Genomic DNA, 19,726 nt, shown 5'->3' on the forward strand with positions numbered 1-19,726 from the left:
TCAGCAAGGGCCACCTGGCAGGATGGCCATTGCTGGGAGTCCCGGTGCACCAGGGAGATGGGCATCTACTCCAGGGCATATGTAGAGTTAACGATGCAGGCATCGGCAGAGCGATCCCTGTGTTGTCAGGGGGCTACAACCAACAGTGTACATGGTGGCCCCACCACAACAGACTGGCTACCGTGATGGACATGATGTGCAAAGAATTCCATGGTCCTCGTCGGCGCAGGAAACGACATTGCATAGTAGGTGGAGGAAAATGCACCCAGGAGGGTGTCCTCACTCAAGAGATGGAGGATGAGCGGGACTGCAATGCCACGACGAGAAAGTGAGCTAAAGATGTCAATGCACGATGGACACAAGGCACCATGTTAGGCACCCTTCCCCAATTGGCTCGGTCTTCAGGAAAATTTTGAAAAATGGAGCTCAAACCCCACAGGGGACCACCACAAAGGCTGAAAAGTGTGAGACTCCTTTTAGTCCCCTCTTACGACAATCAGAAATACCTCGGGTCTATTCTAACCCCTGGGCCCGCAGGGGGTGCTCACTCTATCAGTCAGACTGTTTATGTATATAAATAATAAGAGCACTCTTATCGCACTTCCCTGGGGCACTCCTAATGATACCCTTGTGCCTGATGAACACCCACCATCTAGGCCAACATACTGCATTTCATTACTTAAAGCATCTTCAAGCCCCTTGCAAAGGTGGGAACCTAAACTGTATGTTCAGACCTTCAACAACAGTATGCAGTGGGGCACTGACTCAAACACTTTCCAGAAATCTTATAATATGGGCTTTGCCTGCTGCCATCCATCTATGGTTTGTAGGGTATCATGTGAGAAAAGGGCAAGCCAAGTTTCACATGAGTGATGTTTTCCAAATCCATGCTGATTTGTGGACACAAGCTTTTCTGTCTCTATGAAATTTATTATATTCAAACTCAGAATGTGTTCAAGAATTCTGCAGCAAATCGATGTTAATGATATTGGTCTGTAATTATTTGGATTCATACTTTTACCTTCCTGATATACAGGAGTCACCACTGCTTTTTTTTAAGGCACTTTAGACTTTGCACTGGGTGAGAGATTCATTATTAATGCAAGATAAGTAAAGGGCCAATGCTGTAGAACCGAATTTAGATTCCATCTGGAGCTGCAACTTCTTTGTTTTCAACTTTTTCAGTTGCTTCTTTATGCCAGGAATGCCTATTGCTACCACGTCCTCTATGCAGGAGTCTGTGCAACAGTCAAATGATGGTATGTTTGTATGATCCTCCTGCATGAATGATTTCTTAAATGTGAAATTTCAAACTTCAGGTTCCCTTCGGCTGTCTTCTATTGCCATTCCAGACCAGTTGACCAGTGTCTCTACAGAAGCCTTTGACCCACTCAGTGATTTTACGTATGATCAGAATTTTCTCAGGTTCTTGGCAAGATCTTTCGCTATGATGATGGCAGTAGTTGTATGCTTCACACATTGATCTCCTTAGGGATGCAAGAATTTCTACTAACTTCTGCCTGTCGAAATTTGTGGAATATTTTTTGAACAAAGTGTGCAATAATTTCTTCTTCCTCAGCATTTTCCGAATAACATTATTCAACTACAGAGGGTCCTTTCCATCCTTAGTCCACTTACTTGGCACTTACAAGTCCAGAATGTGATTTACAATAAGTTCAAGCTCTGCCCATAATTCCTCTATGTCTGTCATATTGGACCTAAATGATGTCCATTCATTTTCGTAGGTGGATGCTAACAACTACTTATCTGCTTTTTCTAGCATGAATACTCTCCTAGCCTTCTTGATGGACTTACTAACTTTAGTAATCATTGTCGCTAAGATGAAATTATCATCACTATTTCCTGTCTCTACACTGACACTGCTGATAGGGTTACGCCAGTTTATAGCAGCAAAGTCTAGAACATTTCCATTGCGTGTTGGTTGCCAAACTAGCTGCCCTAGACAGTTTTCAGACAAAATGCTAAGAACCACTTAACTAGAGTGTCTGCCCATACCGCCTACAGTGAATCGACAGACGTCCCAGGTGATACTAGGTAGATTACAGTTGCCTCCAACTAACACTGTATGAGATGTATATTTCTGCACTACTGAACATAGACTTTCCTTAAATGAGTTTAGAACTATTATGAGGGAATCAAAATGGTTCAAATGGCTCTGAGCACTATGGGACTTAACAGCTATGGTCATCAGTCCCCTAGAACTTAGAACTACTTAAACCTAACTAACCTAAGGACAACACACAACACCCAGTCATCACAAGACAGAGCAAATCCCTGACCCTGCCGGGAATTGAACCCGGGACCCCGTGCTCGGGAAGCGAGAACGCTACCGCGAGACCACGAGCTGCGGACATGAGGGAATCAGGTAGCTGGTAAAAACACCTGATAATTAAATTGAGTTCACCTAGGCCTGCCACTAGCAGCCAGATAACTTCACAGTCAGACTCAATTTCGACCTCTATAGACAATATTTTTATCAACAGCAATGAAAACTCTCCCCTCCTACGGCAACTAATCTGTCTTTTCGATATAGGTTCCATGCCTCACTGAACATTTCAAAGCTTCCTACTTTGGGTTTCAGCCAGCTCTTGGTTACAAGAATAATTTGCATGTGACACCTTTTCTAGAGGGTAGTAACTTCAGGAACTTCGTTACGAATACTTCAACAATTTATTGTAAAAATTTTGACAGTCAAAGTGCCTCAGCTTTGTATGTGATCGATTTTGCTCTCTGCAAGTCAGTTGGTGAATGAGGACCTCAAACTACCACCTAGCCTAAGAAAGCTCCATGTGCAGTCCACAAGTACTGTGCAACATGAGTAGCTGCTTCCTTTGTGTAGTGCACCCCTGACCTATCATGTGGAGTTCTACAACCCTCCACTCCATAACGAAGGTCCAAATATCTGCAGCCATCACCATCTCAGAACTGACGGAACCTCTAGTTGAGCCCTTCCACTCGGCTCCACACCAAATGACCCCTATTGACTCTGGGTGTGATGTTGCAAACTGCAAGCTCCGCTTGCATCCTGCACGAGGCCAGCAGTCTTCACCACTTCTGCCAGCCACCTGTAGGACCTGAGGATGGCCTCATAACCCAAGCAACAACTTGCAGACTACTGCACCCTGCACCCTTGATAGCTGCAGGCAGGCTCCTCTCCATTTCTCTGATGAGGCCCCCTGGCAGCCCTACCGAGTGCTCATTGGAATTCTTTCTGGCCCTGGGCACTACTTCCCTATGGATTTCTGTAACGCGCCTAACATTGGAGCTCCCGATAAATAGTAAAATGAAAAGAGGACTTAAACAGCATAATATGAAGGTATGGAGGATGACATTGCATTCATTTATATGCTTGCGAATATTATGCCTCAGGTTTTAACATAAATTTGTGATTGACATTTCAGAAAGTTCAGTGGTATGTGCCATCCACCGGCTAATCTTAGTTATTCCTCTAGCATCACATGCTCATTGAGTTGCCAGTTTTGTACCTATGTGCAGAGTACTGTCACACACGGTTCACAGCATGCTATCAACACAGCCATTATTTTATTTGAGCTATAGTACTGTAGGTTTCACATTTTGGTATATAAACCGTACAATTAGGTCACGCCTGCAATGGCAAAACGACATGTCTCGAGACCATACTGAAACCAGGTCAGATTAAAGGATGACACCGAAGCAATTCAGAGGTGGGCTGCTAGGTTTGTTACTGGCAGGTTCAGACAACATGTAAGCATTATGGAGATGCTTTGTGAACTAATATGGGATTCCCTTGATGGAAGGTGACATTCTTTTTGAGAAACACTACTGACAAAATTTCAGACAACATGTAAGCATTATGGAGATGCTTTGTGAACTAATATGGGATTCCCTTGATGGAAGGTGACATTCTTTTTGAGAAACACTACTGACAAAATTTAGAGAACTGGCATTTGAAGCTGACAGCGGAACGATTCTCTTGTCTCCAACATACATTGCATGTAACAGCCGTGAAGGTACGAGAAATTAGGGCTCATATGTAGGCATATAGAAAGTCATTTTTCCCTTGTTCCATTTGCAAGTGGAACAGGAATGGAAATGACTAGTAGTGGTACGAGGTACGCTCCGCCACACACCATAAGGTGGACTGCAGACTATCAGCGTAAATATAGATGCAGGAAACTATAGGGGTTGCCATTTACTCCCACATCTTCCTCTGTTACTACTGAGGACAGCCATCCAGTACTTACTTGGCCGGTTGATTTTACATTGGTATTAAAATTCTGTATAAAATGTAGGTTGTTGTTATCCTTTAAAAAAATCAATGTTTCACATTGTAAGAGCTACTTTACAGTCTGAATTTACTGTATTGCTTTTTCCTCCACATTCACCGAGTAATCACAGTGCCAGATTGAAGGACTTTCAGAATAATTAATGCACAGGTTAAAAATATGTTTTGTGCCCTAGACTACTTTGTAACAATTTTTACATTTTCTGACCTTTCTATGTCCACATGGAATGATAAAAATGGCAGCATTTAAAATTCACTGAAAATCCTGGTTCAAGATAGTGTCTTGTAAAAAGGTTATAAAGATGAAGAACAACAAAAGTAAAACAAGGTTAATGGGATGGAGATGAATGAAATGAAGTGGTGCTGAGGGTATTAGAATAAGAAATATACACTAAAAATATTAGATGTGTTTTGCTATTTAGGGAGCAAAAAACTGACAACACCACACACTACGTGATCAAAAGTATCCAAACACCTGGCTGAAAATTACTTACAAGTTCGTGGCACCCTCCATCACTAATGCTGGAATTCAATACGGTGTTGGCCCACCCATAACCTTGATTACAGCTGCCACACTCGCAGGCACACGTTCAATCAGGTGCTGGAAGGTTTCTTGGGGAATGGCAGCCCATTCTTCATGGATTGCTGCACTGAGGAGAGGTATCGATGTTGGTCGGTGACACCTGGCATGAAATTGGCGTTCCAAAACATCCCAGAGGTGTTTTATAGGATTCAGGTTAGAACTCTGTGCAGGCCGGTACGTTACAGGGATGTTATTGTCATGGAACCACTCCGCCACACGGCGTGCATTATGAAAAGGTGCTCGATAGTGTTGAAAGATGCAATCACCATCCCCAAATTGCTCTTCAACAGTGGGATGCAAGAAGGTGCTTAAAACATCAATGTACACAACAACAAGGGGTGAAAGATCCCTCCAGGAAAAACACAACCACACCATAACACCACCGCCTCTGAATTTTACTGTTGGCACTACACGCACTGGCAGATTACGTTTACCAGTCATTCACCATACCCACACCCTGCCATCGGATCAACACATTGTGTACCGTGATTCGTCACTCCACACAACATTTTGCCACTGTTCAATTGTCCAATGTTTACACTCCTTAGACCAAGCAAGGTGTCACTTGGAAATTACCAGTGTGATGTGTGGCTTACGCAAAACCACTCGACCATGAAATCCAATTTTTCTCATCTCCTGCCTAACTGTCATAGTACTTGCAGTTTATCCTTATGCAGCTTGGAATTCCTGAGTGATGGTCTGGATAGATGTCTGCTTATTACACATTACAACCCCCTTCAACTGTTGGCGGTCTTTGCCAGTCAACAGACGAGGTCAAGCCTGTACACTTTTGTGCTCTACGTGTTCCTTCACGTTTCCACTTCACTATCACATTGGAAACGGTGGTCCTAGGGATGTTTAGGAGTGTGGAAATATCACGTACAGACGTATGACACAAGTGACACCCAATCACATGACCACGTTGTAAGTCCATGAGTTCCGCGGAGCGGCCCATTCTGCTCTCTCGAGGTATCTAATGACTACTGAGGTCACTGATATGGAGTACTTGGCAGTAGATGGCAGCACAATGCACCTAATATGAAAAACTTACATTTTGGGGGTGTCTGGATACTTTTGATCACATAGAGTAAGTAGAGATGATACAAAATTCAGAATGGCAATAACAAGGAAAGCGTTTTTGGAAAAATAGAAATATCAGCATCTAATGTAAATGTGTAATTGTAAGTGGAGAACAGCCTCAGTAGGACTAAGAGTAGGAAATGTGCAGCACACTTCAATCCATGTTAGGAAGCCTAGGAATATGCAAAATGTTAGTAAGAAGGAAGTGGTGTTGCTAGGTAGTAGCCATGGGCAAAGTGTAGGCTCTCAGTTACAAGAAAGCTTAGGAGCAGCATACCAAGTGACCAGTATTTTAAAACCAGGTGCAGGGTCAAGTGATGTGATGGAGGACATTGGGCCTTTATGTACGGACGTTCCTAAAGAGGACCATGAAGTGAAAGTGGGTGCACAGGAAACCGTTTGGACAGAGATGAGGCATATGACAGGTGGTGGCCTGGACAAGATAGCTTCACTGACTCATGGTACCAAAGTCAGCTGCTCCAGCATTATGATCATCCACACCTTACTGAAGCTATTAGGTGGATTAATGTGGTGTTAGAGACAGCACTGATGGCAGCCAACTTTGCACATGTTGCTATCGTGCCTGTCGGGACTATCAGTATATCAGATTTAACTAGGCATGGTTTGCACCTAAACATGACTGGAAAGGGAAGATTGGTACAGCTGATTCATGAAAGTACAGGGGGTGGAACTCGGGCCATGCATTGTCAAATACCTGTTGTCATGTGTAGGAGAAGTATGTCTCTATTAGGAAAAATCCAGACAGGTTTTCCTGCCTGAAGAGAATGTCCAGCTGCTTAAAAAATTCTGAAACAATCACTCACAAGACAGACCCTAACACACCACATGACACACACACTTTACATCAAAGAAAAGAAAACCATTGGAAAAACTAACATGGGACATTTCACATACTTAACAGTCCCTCACCAAAACATGCAATCAATTAAAAAATAAAATGCAACAATCTGAAGCTGAGTTCTAATCTTTGAATTCCACAGTAGTTTGTGTCACTGAGCAATCGTATAGAGACACGAAGTCCAACACATAGTGTTATCATTGTATGAAAGGACAGACTTATTGTAGGACTACTTTAAAGGGCAGAAGATTATGGATTTACATCACAAAAAGAACACAGTTAGAGCAAGACATTACCTCAATACAGTTGGTGAAGACAAACTCTTTGAAATATCACCTTTTGGATTAACAGTGCTTGAAATCAGCATGATATTAATCATTTTGTGTATGTATCACCTTTTCTAGATAAAGTATGCAGTACAAAAGTCTGCATAATTTTGTGTGGAGACACACGACCACAAATGAAACTACTACCACCCTCATAAATACCCTTCACAGCTTCATCACGTCACTGTTGGTCACTAGTGCAAAAAGATTTACTACAATGACTGCATCAGTGATGGACCATGTGGCGACGTATATATGGATAGGGGAAAGTGTGATGTAGCTATAAAATATCTTGGTCTATCACACTGTTTCAGCCAAACAACAACAGTAAAAATCAGGCATTGAACTATTATCTAAACTGCACGCCTATAAAAGACTTATTTAAAATCAAAGTACAAATTTTTCAAAGAAGTAGCAAACCAACTGGGAGGAAGTGTATAGAGAAACCAACATAAATGTGAAAGTGTCCAAGTTCTCAACATTATTTACATTGAACTTTAAGAAGAGATTTCTAAAAGAACCTACATCATTATCAATGCCTCACAAAACAAATGGATAAAAGTAGGTACTAAGAAGTCCTCCCAAGCCTCAGTTCCATTAAAAAAGTCATAATGAGTCAGATTCTTAAATTTCTATCATAGGTACAGACATATTTACAGAAAGGTGCTGACTGAAGCAAAAGTCATTAAACGACACACGTAGAACTATGTGATTGTGAATTAATACTGAAAAATAATTCCCTTTTAATTGTAACTGTATATAGATCCACAGGGAAATTTTGAAGTGTTCATGAGGAATCTGGATTCCTTACTGTGCTGTCTGTCACACAATAGCAAGCAGTTAATAGCCCGTGGTAACTTCAATGTAGATTTTCTAAAGGATTCTGATAGGAAAAAGGATCTGGAACCATTATTTGGATCCTAAAACTTGATCTCAGCAATTAAATTTCCCACATTGGTGGATAAAGACAGTAGTACTCTAACCGATCATGTTTTCTTTGGTGAAGCTCAAAGCTAGAAAATAACTGTTTACCCAGTAACAAGTGCTCTCTCTGATTGTGATGCACAGTTTGTTAGGATAAATAACATAGTGACTTACAGTTTGGATACTACACACTGGAAATCAGCTGGAATAATTAATGATTCCAGGATGAATATTTTTACGAAGAGTTTACAGGAGATGATCTGGGACAAAATTCATAATGAACCAAATGTTAACATAAATTTTATCTACACCATGATAAATTCACATCATTATTTGAAAACAGATTTTCACATAAACTAATTAAAAAGGACACTAAACGGCCACATAAAAAATCATAGATCGCTAGAAAATCAGACCACTCCATCTTTCGGCTCAACTTTTTGATATGTTCAACAAAGAATAGGTAGTATCTGTTGCAAAACAGTTTTTCATTTATTTAATTTGTGATGTGTTTCACTCTCACAGGGGCACCATTATGACTACTGACTTACTATCAATATAAACACTGACCAGGTGGGAGCTGAGTAACCTGATGAGTAATGACTGCTACGCAGACAAATGTATGATGCGTGTAGTATCAGTGAGCATGCTGTCCATGTGTAGAATGGGGAAAGCATGCAATCTATCCGAGTTTGACTGAGGGCAGATTGTGATGGCCCAGGGGCTTGGCACGAGCATTTCAGAAACTGCACGATTTCCCAGGTGTGAGGAGTACCGTGGCAAGTGTCTTCAACGCATGGTGCAACCAAGGTGAAATAACACCCAGAAGTTGTGGTGTTGAGCGGCTGGCCACCTTTCGCTACAGATGTTGGGACGTTGTAGGCAAGCAGACTGGTAAAACAGGACAGGTGGCAGGCTGGTGGAACTAACAGTATACCAAACACTCCAAACAATGGCACACCGCAGCCGATGACCCATGCATGTGCCAACGTTAACACCACGACATCAGTAACTACGACTGAAATGGGCATGTGACCATCAGCACTGGACATTGGCACAGTGGCAGAGCATTGCATGATCTGACGAATCTCGATACCTCCTCCATCATGCCGAGGGGAGGATGCGAATCCGTCATCTTCTGGGGGAACAGCTCCTTGACACCTGCCCTGCGAGACGGGGACAAGCTGGCCGTGGCTCCATTATGCTTTAGGGAACATTCACATGGGCACCCATGGATCCAGTGGAGCTCGTGCAAGGCACCATGACACCCAACGACTATCGTACTCTGGTTGAAGACGACATACACCCCTTCATGACAATGTTTCCCTGATGGTAGCGGCATTTTTCCGATAATGCACCATGTCACAGGGCCAGGAGTGTGATGGCATGGTTCAAAGAATACAGTGATGATTTCCAATTGATATTCTGGCCCCCAAATTGCCAGATCTGCATCCAATGGAACACATCTGAGATGCGATTGAACGTGGTGTCAGAGCTTACTGCCTGCCCCCCACCCCACCCAAGAATTTTCCAGAATTAGGTGTGGTGCCAACTTCCTCCAGCAACCTACCAAGGCCACATTTGTTCCACGACATTATTCATGCCAAAGGTGGACATGCTGCCTTTAGGTAGATGGTCATATTGTTCTCGCTGATTAGCATATGTAATTCATTACTAACTCAATGCATTTTTCCAGAGAGACTGAAATATTCTGTTGTTACATCCCTCTTTAAAATAGGTGATAGAGCTGTCAATAACTATCGACCTGTTTCACTGCAGACATTTTCCAAAATTTTTGAGAAGATGTTGTATTGTAGAATAGTATCCCACCTTAGCGATAATAGTATCTTCAGCAAATCATGGTCTGGGTTTCAGAAGGGTTGCTCTACTGAAAATGCCACTTACATCTTCACTCACCAGATTTTACAAGCATTAAACAATAAAATAATGCCAGTTAATATTTTCTGCAACCTATCTAAGGCATTTGATTCTGTGGGTCACATAATTCTAATAGATAAATTGAAGTTTTATGGTCAACCAATGGATAGTAGCATTTCCAACCAAAATAACGCAGAAAGTTGTACCTATTTTAAAGAGGGATGTAACAACAGAATATTTAAGTCTCTCTGGAAAAATGCATTGAGTTAGTGATGAATTACATATGCTAATTCAACAAATATACTCTGAGTGGGGAGGAATCACATATGGGGTCCCCCAAGGCTCAGTCTTATGTGCATGATCATTCCCCAAACATGAAAACGATCTTCCGACTAGAGCACAACAAACAGAATTAGTTCTTTCTGCAAATGGCACTAGTATAGTATTCAATCAAAGCATACATACAGAAACAGAAGAAACAGTAAATAATGTTCTTACAAGTATTATTGGCTGGTTTTGTGAAAATGGTTTCATCTCAGTTTTAAAAAGCCACAACATATTCAGTTCTGCACACTAGGGATACTACACCAATGATAACTAACACATGGTGTGGAAACAATAAATAGAATGGAAACTTCAAAATTCTTAGATGTGCATATCAATGAGAATTTAAACTGGAAAAAATACATTTTGGAATTTCTAAAACAACTTAGAATCATTACAAATCTTGGCGAGGGACAAATCAGTAAATCGACATATTTTTCAGATTTACATTCAATAATGCCATGTAGAGTAATGTTCTTGGGTAATTCATCTTTAAAAAAGAAAGTTTTCTAAATTATCCACTACAGTTCAAAAGGAACAATGATGTACATAATTACAATTAGACAGCAAAGAAAAATGTGGAAACTACTCATTTTATTCCAAAGAAGAAAAAACTATTAGTGTAACATGTAAAAGGTGGTGGGTAGGACTTAGTAACTCCCAACATCTGTATATCTTCTTGAGAGTTAGAGATAGAGAGAGAGAGAGAGAGAGAGAGAGAGAGAGAGAGAGAGAGAGAGAGAGAGAGACTGACTTAGAAGAGATTAGTGTGTAATGATATGCACAAATTAATTTACAATCTATGATGCAAAATGATCCCTGGAACATGTAACAAACAATGCAGAGAATAAAAGCAAAGGGGGTCACAGAGATGTCACAAGAAAGGAAACAGGGACAGACAAACAAAGGCATAACATACTGATGAGGGAGGGGGGAGGATAAAGTAAAAGAAATGGACCACATCACCTAGAAACCTGTGAATGAGATGCCCTGTAAGCTGGAGGAAGTCTGCCCTGGTGATATCTAAGGACTGAGGAATGTGAACGTACAAAGGGAAAAGGTCAAGTGAGGAAGGAAAATGCAGACTGCAACAGCTTGAAGCCTGGTAGTCAGGGAGATGGGTTGACCATCAACGTCATCCTGGATTAGCAATGTGACTCCCCCATGAGATGCGATGCCCTCCTTGGATGAAGGCCAAAATGGACACGGAAGGAATGCAAGAGCTCAAAGAGGCCATGAGGACGCAATTTTGTTTCCTGGAGGCAGAGAACAAGCAGGCACTGTGATTGTAAGCGCAGCCCCAAGTCCTCTGTTGAATCAAAGGCTGCAAACATTCCAGTGGAGGAGAGTCACGACAGTGAAAGGGGAAAAGGGAAAAAATGAAGGGGTGTCACCTCAGCAGCTGCTGAGTGCCAGCCTTCGAAGACTCACTACTACAGGGCACAGAAGCTAGAGGATCCTGTTCCATGAGATCTACAGAGTCATTGACATTCTCCTTCTGTCTGTCTATGGAGTCCAGGACAGAAAAGTGGATGGCAGTGGGCACTGGCGACATGGGGGTCAGCTTGGTGAGTGTATCATGTGGTGAGACCGTCAAAGAGGAATCCAGAGTCAGTGAAGGAGAAGACCGTTTGCCTTTTTTTGACGTCTTGGAGCCTTTCCGGTCGGTTGGCAGAGGAAGACTCAGATGTGTGTTTGCTGGAGGGGTGTAGGAAGTCTTCGCGGGAGTATTCTTCTTGTCCTTTCCACTCTGCCAAGTCTCTTGTCTAGCAGGTGACTTCACCCTGTGAGGCAAAAGTTTGGTGGCTTTTTGCACAGCTGGAGGGAGAGACAAGGGATGCTACCCCACGACACTGGATGATTTTACAACCACGGTGCTGAATTTGAGGTTGCACATTTATGTGACCATGTCCTTCATGGAGCGAGAAATAGCAAGAACAGTACAGAGAGTGCCAGATGGTAGAATGCAGGGCTTGCAACTAGCCAATAATTTGGGAATGACCGGGTAAGGCACTTTTTCCTTTACCCAGATCTCCTGAACAGCCCGCTCATCAAGATACACATGCAAAACTCGAGAGAAGGCTACATGGTCACCATTGCAGTTGATACAGCTGGGAGGAGGCAGCGGAAAATTGCCCTCGTGAGCATCCCTACCACAAGTTACACATTTGGCTGGGTGGCAACAGGACATCTGAGTGCGGTTGGAACGATGACACTGGTAACAGCACATCGGGTTTGGAATGTACAGTCAGACTGTGATAACTTCATAACCTGTTTTGATCTTTGACGGAAGCAGCACCCTTTCAAAAGTGAGAAAAAGAGTGCGTGTCTATACTGAGGATGTATCTACTGTTTTCATCACCCGATGGACTGCAATCTACATTTTTCATCACACAATGGACTGATCAGAGATGTGTATTTGGATTTCTTCCTCGATCAGACCTTCCAGCAGCTTAGTGTAAATAATGTCATGACAAGAATTCAGCATTTGATGGGCCTCAACACCAACAGGATACCCATGGAGAAGCGAAGTGGCAAACAGTTGTTGTGCTTGATAATCAGAAGCAGTCCCTAAAAGCAAAGTGCCATTGCGTCAACAAGTGCAGGATTTCACAGGGCCAGCAATTGCATCAACACCAGCCTGAATAAGAAATGGATTTAGCATAGCAAATGACTGCCCGCCTTCAGTACGTAAAACGACAAGGATCCAGCTTGGAGGGTCTTTGATTCAGGAGCTTCATTCTGTTTACGTTTCGTAGACGTTGACTATGAAGATGATGATCAGCTCATTGCAGGAAAATCTCCACGATTGCCAGTGTCTCCGATGGTGCGCTCCTTCCAACTCCTCCCCCCCCCCCCCCACCTCCCCTGAGAGTGAGGCTGACCTGCCTTAGGTGATTGTTTACACCTCAGGTCACACCTCCCGAACACCTGATGGAGGGACCAATCGGCAATTTGGGAAGGTAGCAACTCAGGCAATCACCCCTCCCATGTGCTGGCCTACAATAAGGGGTACATGCGAACTCTACCTGTCAACCCTGGGCTGGGAATTATGCGATACCAGGTCACCTGTTACACGTAAGACGCGTGGGCCGGCCTTTGGGAGCAAACAGGGAGGAAGAAGAAAAAGAGGAACCTCCAACACTGAAGCAGAGAAAGGATAAGAGAAGGTGAACGTACAAAGAAAAAAGGGACGAAAAACAGTGGTGAGGCTGATCAGATGTCAGCTACTCAAAATGTGGAACACATTCCCAAGGACACCCCAGACTTGTTCCCTGAGGGAGGGGATAAGGAAGAGCAAGAGGATAGATATGCAACACAAAAGAGAACAGATGCTACAAAGGCTGGTGCCTTATTGTAGCAAAGCACTAACACACAAAAGATGGCAACCCCCCCCCCCCCCCAAGGGTTTGAAATGGTTGAAGTACAGGCTCAGTCATGGTAGAATTCACAAAATTGGTACTTAATGCACTAGACAAATATGATTATGTCACTGGCTTATGTGTATAGATTTCTGAGCCTTCTGATACCACTGACCACAAGATTGTATTAAATAAGCTAGAAGCATTAGGAATGAGAGTGGTAGCGAATTGGTTCCCATCATGTCTAGTAGATAAGGTGCAAAGATTAGAGGTACATCTACTTGAAGTACGTCTGAATGTTTAGTAAAACACTTTTCAGAACCAAAACACATGAATATAGGAGTTCTGCATGGTAATATATACAAACCAATACTGTTTGCAATATTCATCAATGAATTTCGCAGTCGTGTCACTCACGGGGAAAAAATTCTCTTTTGGCTGATGACAGAAATATTGTTGTCTTTGAGAAAACTACAGAATTCCTCACAGAGAAAGAAAATGAAACACTCAAGAAAGTTTACTCCTGGTCAATAGGGAATAAAGCAACATTGAAAATAAAGAAGCTAATGCTACAAATTTCAGTTTGAAGAGGGGAAAGTAACACTTGAAATTAATGAAGATTGCAGCTTCATAGACTGTGTAACAAATGCAAAATTTGTAGGAATGAATATTGATTCTGAAGTGATGTGAATGAAACATACATGAATTTGTAAAAATGCTATATTCCTAGTCGAGCTATCTAGTCAAGAGCTCATTGACTCCTCTCCAACATTTTAGGGGCGATTGGTGGCATTTCACAGGATTTTAAAATTGTTGCACTGCTGTTGTAGGCAGGAATGGTAGGAATGAATCCACATAAACCCATGATTGGCCTTATGCCAGCATATAAAATGCAAGTAGTTAAAACATGCTGTACTGAAATTGGTATACTACACACTTCAGAAACTGCTCGATGTTCCAGCTGGAAGAGGAAACTGTCTGTCAATGGACAGTAGCCTGTTGTTGGCATGAGGCTTAACTAATAAGTGGTGGTAGGTTGCAGGAGTTATGCAGAGATGAAAAGGCTTGCACATGATATACCTGTGTCTTAAGCTGCATAAAACCAGCCTTCAAACTGAAAACCACTCCAAAAATAGGTCTAAATATTTTGTCCAGCTAAAGAGGTTGAAGACAGATATGGATTTTAGATTAGCATTAATATCATTTCTTGTTGAAAAGTGTTTCTACAATGTAAATGAGTATGTTAGCTTTTAATATTACTAAGCCCTAATTCATTGTTAGCTTTTTTTTTTTTTTTTTTTAAATACTGTTAACTGATGTACTATCGGTGCTGTGTTTGTCTTTGGAAAGAATATGTCTGCTGTTGGATTTCCGTTTCCTCTCAGTGCAGTGAGACACACCTCTGCTGACATGGGATCTGGTGCTAGTCTAATTGTGATGGTTATAATTTTGGCAGGTTTTTGTGTGATCACGTTTTATACTTTTTAGCAGTGCTACATAATGTGACCATGTCAAGAGTTTCATATCATATCAAAGTTTCACGAGTTACGTAGATCACTGAAACTTTCTGGTAGATTTAAACTGTCTATTGGACTGAGACTTGAACTGTGACCTTTGCCTTTTGCAGGCAAGTGCTCTACCAACTGAGCTACCAAAGAATGACTCAACTTGTCCGAACAGCTTTACTTCCACCAGTATGTCTCCTACCTCACTCCACCACAGAGCAAAAATTTCATTCCGGAGACACTCCCTTGGCTGTGGCTAAGCCATGTCTCTGCAATAACTATTCTTCCAGGAGTGTTAGTACTGTAAGTTTTGCAAGAGAACTTCTGTTACATTTACAAAGTAGGAGACGTACTGATGAACACAAAGTTTTGTGGACAGGTCGTGAGTTGTGCTTGGGCAGTTCACTGGGTAAAGCACTTACCCACAAAAAGCAAAGGCCCTGAGTTCAATCTCAGTCTGGCACACAATTTTAATCTGCCAGGAAGTTTCATATTGGGACACACTCCACTGCAGAGTGAAAATTTCATTCCATTTCATACTACCCACATCACTGATTGATTAATTGTGTATTTTGTAACTGCATGAATTATGTAATTTGTCCATGTAATTTCAATTTTTTAGTAGTGTTTTCTTTTCAAAATTTCTTTGATTTATTTATTTATTGTGCATGTTGCACTTACAATGTAGATGATGTATTTTGTGATTCTCCTCTTCCAAACATGTACCGAGCGAGGTGGCTATTCTAGTCTTAATGTCCTGAATTGGCATTTGGGTGTAATAGGGTTTATTCCCCGTCTAGCCATTCTCACCTGGGTTTTCCACAGTTTCCCCTAATCACTAAGGTGACTGCTGGGATGGTTTCTTTGATTACGCCATGACATGACCTTATCCTATCTAGCTTTGTTACTGATTCATATGTATATATTATTTCTGTAATGTTTCTGACATTCTGACATTCAAGAAGTATTATTTGTTTGCATTCTTATGTCTCACAATGGGGGAAATTTGCTGAATACATTTGGGTAAAATATCTCAATTTAATTGTTTGTCTACATAAAAAAAATTGTTCTGCTCTAGCTACTTGCTACATCAACTGGTGTAACCTGTGTGGGGAGAACAGACCATATCATGTTCTAAAATAAATTTATGGTGCAACTATTGGCAGATAACCACTTAAAGGCAATAACTCAACCTACTGAAGCTGAATCTATTAAATTAGCAATGTCACTAGATCTCAATTAATAGTTAGTTGTGCTATCGTAAATTCAGTTGCATATTATGTAGGAAAATTTCTTTTCATAGTAAGATGGACAGACCTAGTAACCCACCACTGAGTGTGAGTGTGAATGTGTGTGTGTGTGTGTGTGTGTGTGTGTGTGTGTGTGTGTGTGTGTGTGTGTGTGTGTGTGTGTGCGCGCGCACGTGCTCACCACACTGTACCAAACTAGAAAAATTAACAGAACTTCGCTTGTAGTAAGCACATTTATGTAACATGTTTAGTCACTATCTGTAGAATAACACTAGCATTTGTGAGCTACACATAATGCTTTCTAACATATGTTATTTTTCCTGCCCTGTATTAATTAATTTACATGTGATTCTCATACATTGGTATTGCAGACAGACACACACACTACAGCTACCAGTATGATATGTGAAAACAGAATTGCATGTTCACATAAGATAGCAAGTGAAAACACTGCCAATTTTGACAGGAAAACAGTAAATATTTATTGCCCAATACCATACATATTGTAAAGGCCATATAATTAAGAACCCTGCAAGCATCCCATGCATTTTCCATGTGGTTCAGTCCTAAGTAATATTTACAGCTCTTAACTAGCAGTTTCATGATAATCCATTGCTTCAGTTACATGAATTATTCTACGGTGCCTTGTGTTAAGAATGAAATGTTCCAGTGCAAAACAAATAAGATAAATATGTGCCTGCATTATCTGGTATAGTGACTGTTCCTTCTACGAAGATATACAGAGGTACGTGAGCTGCTAACTTATGCCGACCCACATTGCTTTAAAATGTAAAAATACCTTAGGAAATATTCAGTTATGATGGCTGCACAACATAACTACAGCAAAATGGTTGTAACAGACAAATATTTAATGGTGTGGATACTAACTGTGTTACTACTTGTGACTGGGGATTGAAACAGTTTTAGAATAGGCAAAAAAATCCTACATGGACTTTATTATTGACCACAGAGGGATGGTTGTGAAAGACCAGTTTGAAATAGTGAATATTTTAAGTGAATATATTTCTTCAGTGGGGGAAGTTATCAATGACGAAAATAATAGCCTGCAGTATAATTTTAAAGGCATTTATCTAGCCATCACGAATTGCAAAGAAATAATAATCATCATTGGCTCTTTCAAATCTTCCAGTTCTGCAGGTCAGGATGGATTCAATATCAATGTATTAAAACTGTGCAGACAAAATGTGTCTGTACCTCTGCCTGGAGCAGTAAATAATATAATAGAATCACACACCTTCCCATTATAAGTTCTCTAAACACACAAAACTTAATCTATGAAAATCAAAATAGATTCTTAAAATGTAAATCAACTAGCACATCAGATGCTCAGTTAATTGAAGAGGTAATAAGTGACAAAGAACAAGCAATATGTTGCACGTATGTACCTTGACCTTGAGAAAGCTTTTGACTATGTACGAATGCTACTATCCTGCTAGATACATGAGTAACCAAAAACAGCTTGTACTGCTTAAAACTGAGAGTGGTGTTCACAAATCCAAAACCATTAATATAAAATATCAATTGCCTCATGGCTTGGTATTGAGTCCTCTTCTGATTTTGATTTATGTAAATGGCAAAATACTGCACTGAAAGTTCCAAGGTAGTTCTGTATGTGGATGATATATCCATCACGTGTCAAAAGGAATTATTTAACAAACCATAGATCCATTGAAATAATGTGATGAATGAAACTGTTCAATACCTTAATGAAAGCCACTTAAAACATGTCTCACTGAGTTCAATAACAGTGGTTTTAATGATGATATTAACTATAAATAGGCAATGAATTAGGCTACCACATGGATCAATTTGTTACAAAAATCTTTATTTCACATCCATATCCGTTGACTTTGCCAACTCAACAAAATTATCACCTCCAAACTTAACACAGACTTCGGGCTACGCCACAGATCAAACAAGATTTCAATGTGGGTACATTAGTACACACTCTTCTCCGTGAATTAATTCCTCTTTGCTTTCCTCTACAGCTTTCTCAATGTATAGATTGAATAAAATGAACTACCACACCTATTGGCTCCCTTTTATGTACTTAGATCCATAACTGCAGCCAGATTTATGCACTATTTGTTGTTAGTTATAAGCTTATTATCCTGTATTTGGATCAACTTCACAAATTACTGAGATGTCCCATTTTTTAGACTTTGATTATTCCTGCTCAAAATTTTACTCTGAACAGTTAATCACAGCATCAAAATTTAAATATAAAATATTTTTCTGTTACGTGTGCTAGAATTTAAATTCTCTTTCCAGATGAAGAGACATGTCATGATAGTAAAACAAAGGGAATTGGTACATTCGGTTTACATCGTAGTTTCCTTAAGTAACCTAACTGCGCAGAACAAATCACAATGTCCGTGGGGCAATTATCACACAGTTGACATATTCTTAACATGTCAGAATAATTATAAACAATTTTTGTACGTTAGTACTTAACCTATCGGACTGAGTATCCTACAGTTATTCGAATGAGGACTGCGGATGTATTCAGAAATTATGAAGAACTTTCTTCCTGGGATATAGACGTTTACATAGCACTTCTGTGGTTGAAATCAGTGAACACTTACTCAATCACCTGCTTTCTTCTCTGTCCGAAACATCATAGTCAGGCAAAACGATGCGTACAACTACACTTTATTTCTGGAAGTCTGAATATTGTCACTAGACACATAATAATCTATAGTTCGGCCACCACATTACACATCACACAATCTCTCATTTATTCAACACGTAAATGACTTTCACACAACAGTAAAACTTTTGCGGCATCTTAAACTTATCGCGACATGTCCACAAAGTTTTCTGCTAGGCCAGAGATGTACAATGATATCGTCGATAATCTCTGCAATGATAAACGCTTACTTGAGTCGACTATATCGTAGCCACGGTCTATTACGTTTAAAGTTGGACTTATCATAGCTTATGCTACATCAAGCGGGGCATTTAATACGACAACAACGCGTAGCTATTAAATAGACGGCGGGACTCGCAGAATGGACGTCACGTATCACTGTTGGTTAGTTTCATATTCCATGGATCATTGTGTACGGTAAATCGTAATGATGTGGAACGAGTAATGTTACAGTTACATATCAAATTAATATATAAACATGGGTAAATGCTGAATGTTTATAGTTTTATCCCTTGAAATAGACCGATATGAGTTGGCAGTGGCGGCCGCGGAGGGATTCCATTGGTGGTGCCAAAAAAACTATCTGAAAGGTGTGCGAAAAAGATGGGGCATTTGCGATTGATAGAGGCCGCCTTCGACAAAAGCTTGAACTGAAGTGCATAACAATGGATGTAGT

The 19,726-nt window shown here is 40.8% G+C and overlaps 1 protein-coding gene across 6 annotated transcripts in view; it reads right to left on the reverse strand.

The window, feature by feature from the left end:
• LOC126470878 (inositol hexakisphosphate and diphosphoinositol-pentakisphosphate kinase) overlaps positions 1-19,328 on the reverse strand; it is a 591,274-nt gene extending 571,946 nt beyond the window's left edge. For 2 of the 6 annotated variants that reach the window (XM_050098898.1, XM_050098892.1), the window contains exon 1: positions 18,986-19,321. The gene's annotated coding sequence lies outside the window, so the exon portion shown is untranslated. Of the gene's footprint in view, positions 1-18,985 lie in introns of all 6 variants that reach the window. The other 4 variants (XM_050098893.1, XM_050098897.1, XM_050098899.1 and 1 more) reach the window with 4 other exon arrangements.
• Between the last annotated feature and the right edge of the window lie 398 nt (positions 19,329-19,726).

Source organism: Schistocerca serialis, chromosome 3 (assembly GCF_023864345.2).
Source record: "Schistocerca serialis cubense isolate TAMUIC-IGC-003099 chromosome 3, iqSchSeri2.2, whole genome shotgun sequence".
NCBI classification, from domain to species: domain Eukaryota; kingdom Metazoa; phylum Arthropoda; class Insecta; order Orthoptera; family Acrididae; genus Schistocerca; species Schistocerca serialis.